General features: G+C 44.5%; 1 long non-coding RNA gene across 1 annotated transcript; it reads right to left on the bottom strand.

Annotated features, from left to right (window-relative positions):
- Window positions 1-8,105: 8,105 nt before the first annotated feature.
- On the bottom strand, window positions 8,106-15,975 carry LOC123117003 (uncharacterized). Its single transcript, XR_006457255.1, has 3 exons — window positions 15,485-15,975; window positions 15,291-15,382; window positions 8,106-9,534 (listed from the first exon to the last, which is right to left on the bottom strand). It is a non-coding gene; the product is annotated as an uncharacterized lncRNA (long non-coding RNA).
- Between the last annotated feature and the right edge of the window lie 3,234 nt (window positions 15,976-19,209).

The following is a 19,209-nucleotide window of genomic DNA, read 5'->3' as shown; positions in this document are numbered from 1 at the left end:
ATTAAGAGCAACCCGCAGCTCCAGAATAGTGAAATGTTACCTATATTCTATATGACATGACTTTGCAATCTCCGGGCAAAATATTTTTTTTTACAAATATAATGCTCTAATCATATGAAGAGATACCCGCAGCGTTTGGAAGCAGGAGGAACCGTGTACGGTTGGCAGCAAAGAGAGACGGACTACGGGTGCCGGCAGAGCATCCTCACTAAAACCCGGACTAAAAATTTAATACTCAGGTCGTCTCAACGCATCCACCTATTCCATATTTTATCCCACAATTTTGCAACTATAAAAAAATAATAAAAAATTATTGCATCAGGACGGGTATACTTACCTAGAAGGAATGATGTACATGTTGCTTTGCTTGTTGGTAAAGTTCAACAAGCAGAGCAACACCTACACCATCTGGATCCATATACATGTAATATAAAGCAATAATAACTGAACGTTAAAATATTATCAGACTTTTTAAATCAGTACATATGAGTCTCCACAATCAATGTGGTACTAAAATTATTTATAAAACGAGGTTAGCCTACGGTGGCCACAAAAGGCGTGCGGGGGCGGCCCACGGCGCGCACGGGCCATGATGGGCCGGCCGGCCGTGTGTGCACCACCATTTGTGCGCCGCTGGGGGCACCAACTGCCCAAAGTGTTGTATTTTTAGTCCCACAGTGCTAATTTTGACAACGAATCATGTGTTTAAATAGCTTCATCCGTATACGACATCAAGTCTTTAATCGTAGTAGTCATACTTTTTTTTGTGGGAAAAACTTTCAATCTATTCATCTTCAATTATGGTAGTACAACGAACACTGAAAATAATAAAAAATTACATCCAGATCCGTAGACCACCTAGCGACGACTACAAGCACTGAAGTGAGCCGAAGGCGCGCCGCTGTCTTCGCCCCTCCCTCGCCGGAGCCGGGAAAACATTGTTGTAGTAGACAGTCAGGAAGTCATCGTGCTAAGGCGCCATAGAACCAACGCACCAGAACATCAACCGCCGCAGATGAAGAGTGTAGATCAAAAGGATCCAACCTGAGGACACACAAACGAACACGAACGACGAATAGATCCGCGCAAATCCACCAAAGACAGATCCGCCGAAGACAAACCTCCACACGCCCACCGATGATGCTGAACGCATCATCGAAACAGGGGCTAGGCGTGGAGACCTTTATTCCATCTTCAGGGAGCCGCCGCCGTCTAGCCTTCTTGAGTAGGATACAAACCCTAACAAAGCTTGAAAAAAGATCTAAAAACGGAGCCCTCCCAACGGCAAGGGCTGAGATCCACTCCGTCTCCATGGCCCTAAGGCCACCGGAGACAGGACGGACCGGCGCCGGCGCCGGCGGGAGGCAGAAAACCTTAGGTTTTTGGAGGTGGCGGCTGCCTAGGTCAAAGGTGGATGGGATTATGCCGCTCAATTTCATACCCCGTAGTAGCCATACCTCACTATGCTTATGCAGGTTCTGCTCTGTCACTCCACAATTGTTGTGGAATGATACAACATGACATGCATCAGTGTTGTACGGTATGACTATCCACGCTTGAAGACTTTTGCATGTCCCGACGGAAGGTTTTTTTGACATCCTTCAAATGGGTCCAAAGTTTTTTCAGACGTTTGTACACTCATGACAAGCAAGCATGGAAGGTTTTGGCCCATTTCGAATCTCCCAGAAATTTTTACGATTTTCCACGCTCTAAAACCGAAACACACTCCCTGGATGTGACGCGACACGAGTATGTGCTCGGAACACGATGAACTTTTGCGAGGGGTTCTATAGTGGGCATGCCTACCCTGTCGCAAAATTTGGGATCATTCTGAAGATGGTCAAAAAATGACCTTCCTCTGCGCACGCCGTTCTGGTAGGAGGGAAGGCCCCGTCCCGACGAAGGTTTTTTTCGACATCCTTCAAATGGGCTCAAATTTTTTTCAGACGTTTGTAAACTCATGGCGAGCAAGCATGGAAGGTTTCGGGCCATTTCGAATCTCCAAGAAATTTCTATGATTTTCCACGCTCTGAAACCGAAACACACTCCCCCAGATGTGACGTGACATGAGTGTGTGCTCGGAACACGATGAACTTTTGCGAGGGGTCCTACGGTGGGCATGCCTATCCTGTCACAAAATTTGGGGTCGTTCTGAAGATGGTCAAAAAATGACCTTTATCTACGCACGCCGTTCTGGTAGGAGGGAAGGCCCCGTCCCGACGGAGGTTTTTTTTTCGACATCCTTCAAATGGAGCCAATTTTTTTCCATACGTTTATACACTCATGGCAAGCAAGCATGGAAGGTTTCTGGCCATTTCGAACCTCTGAGAATTTTCTATGATTTTCTACGCTCTGAAACCGTAACACACTCCCCGGACGTGACGCGACATGAGTGTGTGCTCGGAACATGATGAACTTTTGCGAGGGGTCCTACGGTGGGCATGCCTACCCTGTAGCAAAATTTGGGGTCGTTCTAAAGATGGCTAAAAATGACCTTCCTCAGCGCACGCCGTTCTGGTAGGAGGGAAGGCCCTGTCACGACGGAGGGTTTTTCCGACCCCTTCAAATGGGCCCAAATTATTTTCATACGTTTGTACACTCATGGCAAGCAAGCATGAAAGGTTTTTGGGCCATTTCTAACCTCCGAGAATTTACTATGATTTTCCACGCTATGAAACCTAAACACACTCCCCGCACTGTGACACGACATGACTAAACTTGCATAGATTGGCAAACAGTCAAAAATAATATAGGTACTACGTGATGTGATTTGAATGAGGTGTGGAAAATATTAAAAACAATATAGGTACTAATTACGTAATGTGAATGAGGTGAGACAAACTTGCGTGGAATGACAAACTGGCAAAAATAACATAGCTACAAATGATATGATTTGAGTTTACACCGCTATAGCAGCACTGCTATAGCTGTCCGGGCAGTGTAACATCCGTTTAAGATTTTACACTATCCGGGCAGCTGCGGCAGAGCTGCCCTACAGTGTAAGTCAAATCAAATTATTACTAACTATTTTATCTGATAGGGTGGCTGAACGCGGCTATTTAAGGCGGTCGGGGCGTTTTTCGGCAGACGAGGTGGCACTAAAGAAGTGCGCCTCCACTGTGCCTTCAGACTGCCCCTACGCCCTCGACCACTTGCACGCGCGTAGGTGGCCCACGTGGCCCACCGAGTATGGCCCACCTCGGCGGTACGCCCAGCGCCCGCGGGGAGGCGAGGTCCTGATTTTAGTCCCACCGCGCCTATTGGAGCTCGCTCGCATCAGCTTAACTAGCACGCCCCGCCCATCGTGGGGCGGCCGGCCGTGTGTGCACCACCATTTGTGCACCGCTGGGGGCACCAACCGCCCACAGTGTAGTATTTTTAGTCCCACATTGCTAATTTTGACAACGAGTCATGTGTTTAAATAGCTTCATCCGCGTACGACATAAAGTCTTTAATGGTAGTAGCCATACCTCACTATGCTTATGCAGGTTCTGCTCTGCCACTCCACAATTGTTGTGGAATGATACAGCATGACCTGCATCAGTGTTGTACGGTATGACTATCCACGCTTGAAGACTTTTTTGCATGTCCCAACGGAAGGTTTTTTTGACATCCTTCAAATGGGTCCAAAGTTTTTTCAGACGTTTGTACACTCATGACAAGCAAGCATGGAAGGTTTCGGCCCATTTCGAATCTCCGAGAAATTTCTACGATTTTCCATGCTCTGAAACCGAAACACACTCCCCGGACGTGACGCGACACGAGTATGTGCTCGGAACACGATGAACTTTTGCGAGGGGTCCTACAGTGGGCATGCCTACCCTGTCGCAAAATTTGGGCTCGTTCTAAAGATGGTCAAAAAATGACCTTCCTCTGTGCATGCCGATCTGGTAGGAGGGAAGGCCCCGTCATGATGGAGGTGTTTTTTCGACATCCTTCAGATGGGCTCAATTTTTTTTCCTGACGTTTGTAAACTGATGGCAAGCAAGCATGTAAGGTTTCGGGCCATTTCGGATCTCCAAGAAATTTCTACGATTTTCCACGCTCTGAAACCAAAACACACTCCCCCGGATGTGACGCAACATGAGTGTGTGCTCGGAACACGATGAACTTTTGCGAGGGGTCCTACAGTGGGCATGCCTATCCTGTCACAAAATTTGGGGGCGTTCTGAAGATGGTCAAAAAATGACCTTTCTCTGCACACGCCGTTCTGGTAGGAGGGAAGGCCCCGTCCCGACGGAGGTTTTCTTTCGACATCCTTCAAATGGAGCCAATTTTTCTTCATACGTTTATACACTCATCGCAAGAAAGCATGGAAGGTTTCTGGCCATTTCGAACCTCCGAGAATTTTCTACGATTTTCCACGCTCTGAAACCGTAACACACTCCCCAGACGTGACGCGACATGAGTGTGTGCTCGGAACATGATGAACTTTTACGAGGGGTCCTACGGTGGGCATGCCTAACCTGTCGCAAAATTTGGGGTCGTTCTGAAGATGGCCAAAAAATGACCTTCCTCAGCGCACGCCGTTCTGGTAGGAGGGAAGGCCCCGTCCCGACGGAGGGTTTTTTCGACATCCTTCAAATGGGCCCAAATTATTTTCATCCGTTTGTACACTCATGGCAAGCACCCATGAAAGGTTTTCGGGCCATTTCTATCCTCCGAGAATTTACTATGATTTTCCACGCTATCAAACCGAAACACACTCCCCGCACTGCGACAAGACATGACTAAACTTGCTTAGATTGGCAAACAGTCAAAAATAATATAGGTACTAGGTGATGTGATTTGAATGAGGTGTGGCAAATATTAAAAATAATATAGGTACTAATTACGTAATTTGAATGAGGTGAGACAAACTTGCGTAGAATGACAAACTGGCAAAAATAACATAGCTACAAATGATATGATTTGAGTTTACACTGCTATAGCTGTCCGGGCAGTGTAACGTCCGTTTGAGATTTTACATTACCCGGGCAGCTGCGGCAGAGCTGCCCGTACAGTGTAAGTCAAATCAAATTATTACTAACTATCTTATCTGATAGGGTGGCTGAACGCGGCTATTTAAGGCGGTCGGGGCGTCTTTCGGCGGGCGAGGTGGCACTAAAGAAGTGCGCCTCCACTGTTCCTTCGGACCGCCCCTACGCCCTCGACCGCTCACACGCGCGCAGGCGGCCCATGCGGCCCACCGAGTACGGCCCACCTCCGCGGATGCCCAGCGCCCGCGGGGAGGCGAGGTCCTAATTTTAGTCCCACCTTGCCTATCGGAGCTCGCTCGCACCGGCTTAAATAGCACGCCCCGCCCCACCCCGTTGTACTCCTTAAAAAATAACTCCCTCGCCTACTACGCCGTCTGGTTGGGCCCGTGGGCCTTACGGGGCCGAAAAGCCTTCCCTTTCGCCGTCGGCTTGATCGGGATCGGCCTACTACGCCTCGCTCGGCACTGGGCCGGCGGTCTTTTAAAAAAAGACATTTCTTTTTATTCTTTTTTGCTAATATTAATTATTTTTTTCTCTTTGTTTCGTTTTTTATTTACTTTTCTAATTTTCATAGTTTTTTTTACCAATTCAAGTTTAATTCTTTTGTGATTTTTAATTTTTTACAATAGAATTTTTTTACAATAATTTTTTAAACTAATTTTTTTGAGAAAATACTTTCAAACTAATTTTTTCATTCTTTTAATAAAAAATCTTTTCATTCTTGTTTGCTAATATTATTTATTTTTCCCTTTGTTTTGTTTTTTATTTACTTCCCTAATTTTTATAGTTTTTTAGCATTTCTAGTTTAATTCTTTTGCATTTTAAATTTTTTTAAAATAATTTTGTACAATAAAACAATTGTAAATAACGGTATCAATTCAAACACTCGATATTTAAACAATATTTTAAAACCATCCATTCAAACACTCGATGTTTCATTCTAGTTTTCAGAAATATTTTACATAGTAGTAGTCGGCCTCGAAACTAAACGACATTAAGAAAATAATTAAACATAACTAAAACATAATTTTGAAATTAAACTAAGCTAAACTACTCGTCCTCGACGCCGCCGAAGTCCGCCTCGTCGTAGAGCCCGTCGTCATCGTTGCTGTCGTTATTGCTGCTGCTGTCGTCCAGGGGCACCGTGGGCGCGGCCGGCGCAGCCATCGAGTCCGCCGCCGTGAAGTGGTAGTCGGGGAAGTCCGGTGGGTCCTCCGGGTGGACGGCGACTGGAGCGAGCTGCATGTACTCCTGGACGAGGGGCGGCGGCATCGGGACGTTCGCCGACTCCGGATCGTCGTCAAGTAGTCCGGCATGTCCTCCGGGTCGTCGGCCTCCGCCGCCAGCCGCCTGCACTCCGCCAGCAACGCCAGCTCTGGCTCCTCCAACTCGGGTGGAGGGGCACGGCTGGACCCGGCGACGTCCCTCGCCGCCGTCCGTCGATCACCTCCACCTAGGCAACAGAGCCGCGGTCGCCGCCTTTGCCGGCGAGGGCGCGTGCGGGGGCGCGCGCGCGTCGAGGTTGATGCGGGCGGAGCGCGTCTCGCCGTGGCGAAAGAGTTAGTACTCGTAGCTCGTCGGGGCGGGCACAACGCCGGCGGCCGCCTGGGCGCGGTACGGGGCGACGACCTCCTCGAAGGAGCGCCCGTCCTAGAGGTGGTGCCGCGCCGCGTGGTTGTGCTTCATGGGCGGGGGGGGGGGGGGCGGTGTAGGCGTGGAGGCTGCGGTCGTGGTCGTCGGCGAGCCGGGCCGCCCACCCGGGGTGGTTGGGGGCGTACTGCGAGTCCGCCCGCTCCTCCGGTGAGAGCCGCACCCGGTACAGACCGATGGTGCGGGCAAAGAGGGGCATGCCGACGTCGGGCACGCGACCGGCACGCCGTCGACGCTGAGCCGACACCTGGACGGCAGGCGGATGTCGGGCGCGGCGGGGATGGCGAAGTGGGCGAGCTCCTCCGCCTCCTCCAGGGTGAGGTTGGGGCGGGCCATCGCCGACGGTAGAGACGGGGAGCGAGAGGCGGAGGTGGGTGCCGGCGAGTGGAGAGGCGAGAGTGGTGTGCGACCGACGGCGAGAGGGGCCGCCTTTTTGTAGGGGCGGGGTTTGTGTCGGCGATTAATGCCGACAGGCAAGGGGGCGGCGTGCGCAGGCGGTCAAAGCGGTGGCGTGGGCAGGCGAGCGGGTGGCGAGCGCAGGCGGTCAGCATGGGAATCAACGCCGCACGCGGACCGACCGGGCGATTGGACTCCTCTCTGCGGCGATTAGACTGGCTGCTGCGCGGCGTAAATGGCCACCGTAATCCGCGCCGGATTAATGCGGGCGGACGGCGGTGGTTAGCCTAAGTACGCGTCGTCCGGCCCCTGACGTGGCGTACACCGCCCCCTCGCCCACGTACGGGCGTATAGCGACCGTACGTCCGCACGCCGCGCTGCGCCGCGTTACGCCGCGCCCACCTGGAATTCCCATCGTGCCCTTCTCCACGAAGGGGTATCTTCTAATCTGGGTCGTTGATGTGTCGGGGGTTGTACTGAAGCGGAAGTGACTCATCAATTCGAGTGGTGTCATGCCAAGATTTTATTAAGAGAAGGTTAGATGGAGAAAGGAAGCGCTCTTACATAGAAAGGGGTGGCCACAAGACTAGATCATGCTCATAGTAATGACATGGACATGACACATGACACAGCTGATCAATGTTGTCGTGCACCCGGACGGCCGATCTGACCGACGGCAGACCATCTCCCAGTGTCGTGCTAGTCGGGCACTACATCATTGGAACTGACTTTGGTTGATGGCCGCTCGATGTGCTTGTTGTTGTACATGATGTGAGGTTGTGTGGTGGCGGCTTGAGGAGAAAGGAGGAGCAACAGCAATGTGTGGGGCGGGGCCATATATAATTAGAGAGAGAGAGACGTAACGATTTCTAAATCACTTCGGAGAAACCCTCCGAGAAGACTTTAGGTTAGCTGTAAAAGTGATGAGGAAATCTTGAGCAGTAGTTAGTCATGTAGTCACTCTCTAAAACCAATCAGAGTTAGGTCAAGCAGCAACATAAAAGCTTGTCCCCTTGCGCTTTCGAACGGCTGCCTGGAGAGGTAAAATTTCACAATAGCTAATTCATATGCTCTGTTAATTGTACAAAATTACAGGTCTGATATAGATAGCTTGTCGGTTGCATTACTCAGTCAACACCCTCGTTACAATCTACTTTGCATAAGTTCACTGCCTCTGGTGGTCCTGAACCAAACCACACGACAATTCTTTTTTCAGTCCTAGCAAAGTTAGCCAAGTAGTCACTGACGGTGTTTTGGCTATGATTAATACGAGTAACACAAGTACAGTACTAAGAAGGGAAATCAAATATTTTATCTCTGCCACTAAGGAAGCAAAAAACCGATCTATCAACGGCATCATCCTTTTAACATGCTCACCACCTGAATTGAATCAATCTCCAACATGATAGGAAGATCAGATCGCTGAATTGATAATGAAATGCCCTCCATGCAAGCACACAGCTCAGCCTCCATAGCATCTCTGCATGAGAAGAGTTCCCTGCACGAGGAGCAATCCACCTGGGGCTACCATCTGGTACTGTTTGTCTGACAGTCTGAAGCTGAACTGAATCTAATTAATCACTGCTGGGCCCTTGCCTTTTATTGGATCATACAGAGGATTTTGTGCAACGCCCATCAGTGTGTCCAAGTAGCTAGTTAAGAATCTTTGGGACACATCCACCGGTGGCAATGGTTGTAGTGAGTCACCTCATTCCTACTGTACCAACATCTCCACAAAGTGAGAAAGAGCATACTTCTCTGAATATCATTAAGCGGTTGTAAAGCATGAAGAATCCATTCCTTTCCATTGTTCTGCATCTCCCCCAACTTTCGCCATACATGTCCAGAGATCAACCGCTATTGGGCACCTACATAGTGCATGAAAGGTGTTTTCCGGTTCACGGTCACAAACAGGACAATATTCAGACTTCTCAATTCCCCTTCTATGTTTATTCTGCCATGTTGGGAGTGAATTTATTGCAACACGCCAAGCGAATTTTTTTACAGTAGGAGGAACAAGTGATTTCCAGATCATGTCCTCCCAACACTTTCTTCTCCCATCAGCCGCCGAACTTGATGAAGTTCCCGTTGCCCGAACTGATTCCTCAGACGCAAAGTTGTACGCTAACCATCATTCCCGGCCCCCAAACTAGGATATCTTCACTCTATCTTGGAGAAGCTCGAATTTTCAGAATCTCTACTATATCACAGGGCAGGAAGTACGTGTTGTCGGGTGTGATCGACATGTGTAGTTTCCTGTTCTGTTTTTTGGGGCATTCCTAACCATTATAAGCAGTCACTGATTCTAAGAAGCTTCAAAATGTTGGTTCTGAGAAGGCTGAGCCGCGGCAAATTGGATGAAAATGGCATATACTTTCATTTAGGTGTAGTCCGCTGACCTCTCAATCGGCTTAGGGCATCCGATGACACTAAATGTCCGTGGACAGCAGTCCCGGCCATGCAACCGCGGACACCAAATGCCACCCCTCAGTCTTTTTTTATACACAAGCTACAGAAAATAATCAAAGATAAGCAGCTCAATTCTTTCATAGATAAATATTCCAATGCAACAACAATTAAAATATAAATACTACAATTCAAACATAAAGTTTTGAAATAAAATAGTTTAAATTTGAATTCAAATTATCCAAATCGTCCTCATTATCGCCGCTTCATCGTGATCTTCGTCCTCATCCGTTGAAGACGAATCCATGAACTCAGCTCGCCCGAATCCGTTGTGTTTCCCGCTCAAAATAGAGTTCGGCTACACGTATGACACTTGACGTACAATTTTTGTCCTGACACATCACTTTGGACCGTTCGTTGGGCATCGTACCAGGATTGAAAAGAAACGTCGTGCGTGTAGTAATTTCGCTCAAAAATATGATAAAAATCTTCTAGAGAAAACATAAAAATTTATTCTGATATACCGAAGGTCATTTTTTTCTGTTAGTGAACACTTTTATTAACTCAAAAATACCAAAATGCCATAGGACAGTCTTCTTGTAGCAATCCCAACACGAAAAAAAAAATCATTCTAACACGGGGGCAGATCATGCCTTGCCCACCACTTCACTATATATAAAATAAAACTAAATCTAAGCCGTTTGAGTTTTATTTTTTTATTATATTTGTTGATGTCTGGGATGAGGATAAACTGCCTCTCATGAGGACTGCACTTGTTCATCTTGTTATTCTGACGAATTGATTGTGTTTACCAGGTAGCTTCGGGGTCGTGGGTAGCCAGCTACTGTGCCTCACAACCTTGTTGGCCGGCATCGCGACAGCCGGCATGAAGGTCGATTACTTGAAGCCACCGTCGGCGCACGTCCTGCCGTCTGGCATGTTTCGCCACCTTGGCGTGCTACGCGGTGCGGGTCTGCTGCGCCACACTTGTAATGTGGATGATGGGAAGAAAACTCTTGAGGAGCTCCCGTCGTCAACTGTCAAGTGCTGCCGAGGGGTGCTCTTCACTGGTCTACTGTTCAATCTTCTCTCCTTCCTCTCCTTGATATGCATTTGTGATAGTTTCGTCTTCGCCAGAGTTTCCACCTTCGCATGCATGGGTGGGTGGGCTAAGGCAGTTCTCATTGCCGGGGACACGGTTATTCCTTTGGTTGGGTTCACAATCTTCTCTGCGGGAGCTTGCATCACTCTCTGCTACAATTAGCTCGTGTGTTGGCAATAATCGTATGCTAATGCAACTAGGATTAAGCAAATTGTGATTAGTGTGGCCGGTGATTAGCTAGTTGTACTAGCTGTATACGCATGGATGTTGTATGGCGTGTTCGAGTAGTCTAGTATGTTGTGCGTTTTATTGGGAAACCAAATCCTCACGGTGTTGAATGTTTATAACCTTGTCCTAATGGCATCTCTCATTTATAATATGCGGATGATACTATCATTATGGTTGAATTAAATGATGCTAGCATTGCCCACTTGAAGTTCCTTCTCCTTTGCTTTGAAGCTCTCTCTGGTCACATCCCCAACACAGGGGGCATTGCCCCCCCCCCCTCTGCATTGTATTTATTCAATAGTTGTTTAAGATTGAGTGCATGTATCTTATACTCCCTCCATTCCTTTATATAAGGTGTATTTGTTTTTTGATAAAATTCCACAATGAAAGGTGCATTTCTTCCAATTCCTCAAAATTCCGTTTCTAGCCCTTTTAAAAAAGGAAAGTATCTCTCATCCGACTGCATGTATCTCTCCTTGTAAATATAAAGAAAAAAAGGGAAGTGTCTCTTTCCTAATTGTGTGTATCTCTTACTTTTCTAGCCTAAATGATTTAATTGTCACTAATCAATGATTTAGGCAAGGTTAATTTTGTTCTATCCTGTGTAGAATTATGTGCCTGGGTCAGTGTGCTAACAAATTATACACCTTACATAAAGGAATGGAGGGAATAATTATTATTTGTATTATAATTATATATACATGGTGTATTAAGACTTTATTTGTGAGTTAAAAATTGAATTTTGATGTTTAAGCCTTTGCTTTATAATGATGATATGTGATATATACCGATGAAAATATTTATGTTACTCCATTATAGGTGTTAGGTCTAGTGTATCTCATTCGCACGAGGGCCTCTATAATAGTAGGACTGACCATGTTTGTCATCAAGGAAATATACTATTAGATATACATAACACTCATTTATTAAATAATCTATTTCCATGATCGGTGATTAGTGGTTACTCCCATAATCCACGGCTACATATTTGTGTATTGAACTGATGATATGTTAAAAGATGGATGGTCAATTAATACTTGAAAATCCCACGGTAGAATTTTGTAGAAATATCCAGGTACGCCCAACGTCATACTCTCAATATTGTTTTAGGATCGTTATGCTTAACGATATCCTAAAATTCAAAAAATATGATCACCAACAACACTTGAATTAGTCCTAGAGGCAAGACAAGGAAAAAGTTTTTTTGCATTGAACACGCTATTATTTTCTTCTTCTTACAAATAAGGTCAATTTTCTTGCATGAAACCCCCTAAAGTTTTCATTTTTCTTACAAACAAGGCCAAAATTTTGACAAGTCGTGGCAATTCGCCGAAAATTTCGGCAGCAGAACAGGTGGGCAGGTTTCTTATTCACACGCAAGGGAAACACTACATGCCATGAAAACTCCTTCAACAAGCTTAGGAAGCACTTTCCTCATCATCATCGAACATCCATTTTAGTGGGCATCTCCATGCCTCAATCAAATTTATTGCTCCTCCACTTGATGCCTACGTCTTGAGCCGAAGACCTTTCTCTTCGCACGCTGACATAGCACAAGACCCTCTTCTCTCGCCTTACAACTAAACTAGCATAGCATGCTCCCCATTTGAACAGAGTAAAAATAACGACAAACCAAAAAAAGAGAGGTTAATTTACACATAAGTAGCCAAACAGACTAAAAATAACTACGGATTATTAATGACACAAAGTCAAATTATAGATATTGTTCTTCTTGTTAGTCCGCACAACATCTAGGTGGGGGGGGGGGGGGGTCAAAATCACATTATTATCTGGAAACCTATTTGTTCTTATTCTTTCTTTCATTCTACTACTAAGATGGACTCAGTTAGTCACATCTACAGCCATGGCCAGCTAAATGTTGTGTACTACAGAAAAGACAACAGTTTCTAATTAAAATTTTACCATTTTAGCTGCATCAGACCCTCAACATCCTACTGAATCATTAAAACAAATCATCATGATATGTACTCAAGAGAGGCATGTGTTGCATGCCTACACTTATCCAAAGTCCTACGCAAGAGTGCAAAAACTTGATGGAATTTTTTATCATGGTAACCTATACTACTTACTCCTATGAAACATGTTACTGGCTGATTTTGTAGTTTACACTTCAGACATTAAGTTACATCCAAGGAGATTACGATGATACTGGTTACATCGAAACCAAATCTGGTCGTCCCGGCACTAACGACCATGATGCTACAAAAGCTACCGCCCATGTATAAAATATTTCTTTATAGTTTTCATATCAAAAATTAGTATGCTACCATGACCGTGTACTAGTTACCAACACAAACTAAAAAAAAGCTTTTTATGGATCATGTATTCTAAACCCCAAAACAATCCTAGAATTCAAAGAATTTGCCATGCTGAAAGAGGGGGGGGGGGTGCCTCGCCGGTGATTACAACAATGGCTGGCAAGAGACAGTTGGCATGCGGCGACCCGCTCGCAAGTAGTGCTTGTAGGCCGAAGTGTGCTTCCTTGGAACTTCGGGAGGAAGGAGAGTTGGTGGTATTGAGAGGAGCTCGGTGAAGCTCTCTCTCGTTGGGCTCGCCATCGTCAAGCAGCCATCGCGCGGGGGCAGGGTGGGGGTGTAGTTGTCGTTGCCGGTTGGTGCAAGGTATTTTTGTATGTGATTTTGTCATCCTCCTCTACCCTCCCCTGTCCAATTTTATCCTATGCGTTATATCTCCTTGCACTCGATTTATTGGTTGTTGTCATGGTCGCCAGTCAAAGATCTATTTTGTAGGCCGGTTAGGATTCTTTGTTGCAGGGGATTGTTGTTGTTATCCGCGATGGGGGCTAGCAATTTCATGCCATAGCATAGCACAACATAGTGTTGTTTTAGCTCAGAAATCCTGTAATCCATGCTATTCGCTATGAGTTTCTGAACCTCTGCTCCTCTGTATGTTTCTGTTACTAAAATTGATGCGTTTGTTCGGTGATTTTGAGTGCATTATTTCCTGTTTAGTTAGTTAAATTGTTGGATTACTGGTTGCCCTTACATAATAGTAGATCTAGAGAATTAATGTTCCTATTGTAGTAGCAATCTCTGCTTCTATTTACTGCCTCTGAACCTTACCTGCTGCTGTTTTACTTTTCAATTTCGTCAAGTTCTATCTGGTTAGCTGATAAATTGCAACTGCTAAGAAATACTAGAACTGAGGATGTTTCTTTTTGTCTTTCATTCATTTTTTTCATTTTCAGTCTATAAACAGGAGTGTCCTAATAAATTATTTATTGTGTTCTCTCTATTTTCATTTTCCATCATTAGTAGTTCTTAGTATTTCATTATTGTCACTATGTACCAGTCATCAGTTATATGTGGTTTTAAGAGTTCAGTTTTTAGTCAATAGTTCTCAGTTTTTCAGGGTCTAGTTAATAGTTTCTAGTTTTTCCAAGGTTCAATGTATGGTTTCAGTGATATATTCATTTTGTGTTCAGTTTAGTATAAGTCATCAATTAGGTTTTAGTTTTTAAACAGGGAGTGACATCATATGCATAGTGTTCATAGGTTTTCAGTCATATTTCAATTTTAAATTGTGTAGTTATTTTTTAAGTAGTTTCCGTGTTAAGTTAGTTGTCATTTTCAGTTCCATCAGTTAGTTTCATTCTTCACTAGTTTCTTCAGTTCTTAGTATCATTTATCAGTTCTTAGTCTTCATAGTTAGTTCTCAGTAACCCTCTAAGGATTAATACTTTTCAGTTATCAGTCTTCAGTAACCCTTGACATTTGTGTGGATTATGTTCCTATTAGTTCTCAATTTTTCTGTGTCTGGTGCACTTTGTCATAACTACTTTCATTTTGTAACAACGGTCCTAGTTTTTTTGCTCACCGACTGAAACCTTTTTCTTTTTCTCTCTTTTTTCTGATGTATGTAACCCCCTGGACATCACATAAATTACCATTCAAGGTAGTTCCCAGTCGGCAAATCACGGGGGACATGTCTGGCTAGAATATGCTTGGGAATAGGGAGCATTTCCAATGTTGTGTACAAGACTCTTAAGGACGGTCGAATCAAATTTAAGGAGGGACGGAAGGAGATTCTAATGGGGAAGGACCAAAGGTTGGTAATGATGTACTAATCACTTGTAAGTGTAGCACATTCGTGGAGTTTGAAATGATAATGATCATCAACAAGGGAGTTGCTCGAGTTTAGTCACAAGGGTGAGGACATGCATTTTTTAAGTATAATTCGTTCACAGCACGCAATTTTTATTTTGTTATAGTTGTTGTCACTTGTCAGTGCAACATTCAGTTATATATATATATATATATGTGTGTGTGTGTGTATGTGTGTGTGTGTGTGTGTGTGTGTGTGTGTGTGTGTGTGTGTGTGTTTGCTTCAGTGGCCCAAATAAATCGAGACAGATGGCAACACATGAATGGATAGAAAAAAACAACCCGAGCCCAAATAAAAACCAGACGTCTGTTTGTTAGGCAGTCCCTATAGCTTTCTACAAACACATGCCAATGGCCCAATAATCATCCTCGACACAAACATACCTCCATCCATATTTGGCCTGGCATCTGGTCGGGTTTCTGCTATTGTCCGGCAAATTGCTGCACACATCTAGCAGAAACAATCATCTGCATCGCTGCATCACAAAATTCACAAAAAGAAAAAGTCATCAATTATAGTGGTGCCATGCCAAGATTTTATTAAGAGAAGGTTAGATTGAGAAAGGGAGTGCTCTTACAGAGAAAGGGGTGTGGCCACAAGACTAGATCATGCTCATACTAAGGGCAAGGACATGACACGGCTGATGGATGTTGCCGCGCACCCGTACGACCAATCTAACGGACGGCAGAGCATCTCCCATTATGCTGCTAGCCGGGCACTGCATCATTGGAACCACCTTTGGTTGATGGTGGCTCGATGTGCTTGTTGTTGTACATGATGTGAGGTGGTGTGGTGCCGGTTTGAGGAGTAAGGAGGAGCAAGAGTAATGCGTGGGGCGCGTCCATGTATAAATAGAGAGAGAGGGGGCAGTAGCGATCGAGCGGGGAGTGCGAGGAGGTGCTGGATGGGAGAGGGATCCGCGTGAGGTGTGTGAGAGGATGGGGCAACCAATGGATCAAAGCTTGTTGGATCCCCTACAATTTGATGGAGCAATTAAAGGATGCATTGGATTTGGGAGTGCCTAGTTGTGAGGAGCAGACGAGAGATTTAAGGAGGAAGCGTGCATGCCTTGGTTTCGAGGAGGAAGACGAGAGAATTAAGGAGGGAGCGTGCGTGCCTATATGGAAGGAGGATTGACTGGAGTTTGTTGAGGCAGGCCCAAAGAAAGGGTAGTTATCTTCATGTTGGAAGACAGACTAGAGTTTGTTGGAGATTTGGTTGCAGATGAGAGATATGTCAGGGACAACCAACGTCCACCCAACTTGGAGGAGATTGACAGTGGTGTGGTTGGGTACGAGATACGTATGTCAGTACAGTGGAGCACAAACTTTATTCCTTTCATAGTTTCATAAGCTCCTAATTACATATGATGGATGCATGGAGTTGACCCATGCTTGTATCATATCACGCTTTATTTACTCGTGTTGGTGCTGGGAAAAGGGAGAAACTTGACGGATGGACAGATAGATGAATAATGTTTCATTGGATTATGACGTACTGACTCAAGTTTCTATCTTTCTATCTTTCTTTTTTTTCTTTCTTTCTTTCAAAACAAGAAAACTTTGACACATACATATCTGACTAGACTAAATACGTTCTAGCAGATTTCCCATTATATTCTGCCAACAAATTTTTACTATATTTTGTACAACTCGACAAGAGCAGCTTGGCATGAAGCAAGCAAGCATCCTCCCCTCCAGTTACTACATATATGCACTAGTTGAACAGATATATTACCAACATAAGCATCAGCTTGTGGTGCAAACTACCATAAAACATGAAAAGGTTGGTTGCCAGCAAGTTCGTCTCGCCCCTCCCTCGTCAGCATCAAAGGACCTTCAACCTCGCCGCTACGCATCACAGAAGAGCACAAATGTCCTAGTGCCCACTTATAAAAAACATACATTTCACATTCGTATATACAGGTTAACTAACAAACCTGGGCAAGCCATCACATAACTCATCATCAATTCCAAATCAATCTATATCAAGTTCACATGTCTCCTCTGAAAGAATTGTTGATAAATAGGCAGACATACATAATAAATCCAATGAGGCAGTGCAAATTCCACATAAGTCCCAGCCATTATCTTGCTTAACAAGTGAAAAATATGTTATGCAACTGGGAAGACATGTGTGCACATGTTACATGTCCTTTAAACACTACCAACTCTGAGTATTGGACCCAAGCAAGCAACAACCTGATCTTTAAACACTACCAACCAAAATCTTTATCCTAACCCATTGCACACAATACAAATTTAGTTACAGGAGCATCAATGAACATGCACTAGTACTTGGTTGTCTCAAACTTCCACATGGCTTCAACTTGCCAACTCAGCCTTCGTCCTGTCAAGCACCCACGTTGGCCACACGTACTTCAATGATATCTTATTCATCTCAGCAGCTTCCTTCTCCAACCTCGAACCACACGCTAGTCAATACCTCCGAGTTTGTATGCCAGTGGTGGTCGACTTGCCAGAGTCTAGACGCCAAATGACCACAATGTTGATGTGAGTCTCCTCCTTGCCAATCGATGAAGCAAACTGCAAGATCAAAGTAAAAATGTGTTAGAACACAAGATCGACATAACAAAACGAACTGTTTGTCAGAATTAGCATATCAAATGACCTTACGGATAGGAAATCGATGGGTTTAATCAGATAGCCACGATAACCTGCATATAGGAGCAATGTATAAGAAACATCATGTGGAGAACACCAAGTACTCGGTAAATTTATAGCCGATTATTAATAGCAAGTAACTAACAAATCCAGATATAGATTAGTTTAGTTGTAAAAAGGATACCAAAGTGACCTGATTTCCCCATTTATCAACATATAAACAAATACCACTGCATGACCTTAGAATCAGCTTGCCAGCATGGCTAACCATTTGACTATATATAGCTAAGCAACCGAAGTTCAAGTCAACAATTTGATGTAAAGTAGTGCATAAACTACTGAAATAGTTTTCTTAACAGAAACCATTGCAAACAAATAATTGGATCCTCTACCACATTCAAAATTTTAAAAGCATCAAGTAACTTCCAGCAAAACGGCAAGGCACAAATACAGTAACCTTGTTCAATCAATCGATCAGAGTGAGTGATATATCTACTAAATCAACATAAGGTTGCATAGCAAAATACATCAAAAAACAAAGAAAGAAGAGGAAGAGATGGTCTTCGGCTACCTTCACAAAGGGAAAGGCAGAGGTGCTTGGGACTTTGGCAGCCTAGATACATGAGACGACATAGCAAATTTATCAATGACATAGAACAAGTAAAAAGGGCCAGACTTACTAAACAGTTAAGTTGGTAGCTTATCCAATGACCAGATGAGTATACAAACGGCAGCACAGAACCATGGCATTAATTTGAAGATGTTGCACACGTACAAGAGCCCCAGGAATCAAACAATCTAATCATTAGTAAATGGATCTGCACCTGGGGACTAAATCCACTAAAGCGCTGACACTGGTTATTACAACAGAATAAAACAAGCATGCTTCTAAACAGGAGCAAAAACTCATCAGGATTACCATTACAAACTAGTGATCACATATGTGCTAATAAGGTAGAAATGTAAATTACAGTGAATCATCAGAAGAAACGGACAATGGCTTTAATAATCATAGACATAAAGTCATAATGTGCTCTCAACAGCAAAGAAAACAAGGTTATACTCCCTCGTTCCTAAATATAAGCCTTTTTAGAGATTCCAATATGGACTACATACAGAGAAAAATGAGTGAATCTACACTCTAAAATATGTCTATATACATCTGTATGTAGTTTGTATTGAAATCTCTAAAAGGTCTTATATTTAGAAACAAAGGGAGTACATGTTAAAACACACAGAGATCAATAATAATTGTCGAAAGGCAGGTGAGAAAGATAACTCTAACAAAAAAAAAGATAGTCCATAGCTCTCAACTAACCACAGCTAGCATAATGCCAATACAATAATATATGGGATAACTCAAGAATATTCGGGTAGTGTCGTGGAATTAACACGTCAGATGTCCTAGCGAGAGGACTTAGTCGTGGAGCCATCACAATGAGATTAGCTTAAAGGGGTTAAACCGGACAAAGGACACGGGGAGTTTATACTGGTTCGGCCCCTTGCAGTGAAGGTAAAAGCCTACGATCCAGTTGTGGTGGAATTGATGGGGTCTCGATGAGCAGGGAGCGAATCTGCTTTACCTATCTCTCGAGTTGTTGTTTCTTGTCCCTAAACCGTCCCCGGGTCATTCCTTTATATACACAGGTGAACGCCCGGCGGTCTACAGAATCCCAAG

This window comes from Triticum aestivum, chromosome 5B (genome assembly GCF_018294505.1).
Source record: "Triticum aestivum cultivar Chinese Spring chromosome 5B, IWGSC CS RefSeq v2.1, whole genome shotgun sequence".
NCBI classification, from domain to species: domain Eukaryota; kingdom Viridiplantae; phylum Streptophyta; class Magnoliopsida; order Poales; family Poaceae; genus Triticum; species Triticum aestivum.
This window is presented reverse-complemented; position numbering and strand designations above follow the sequence as displayed.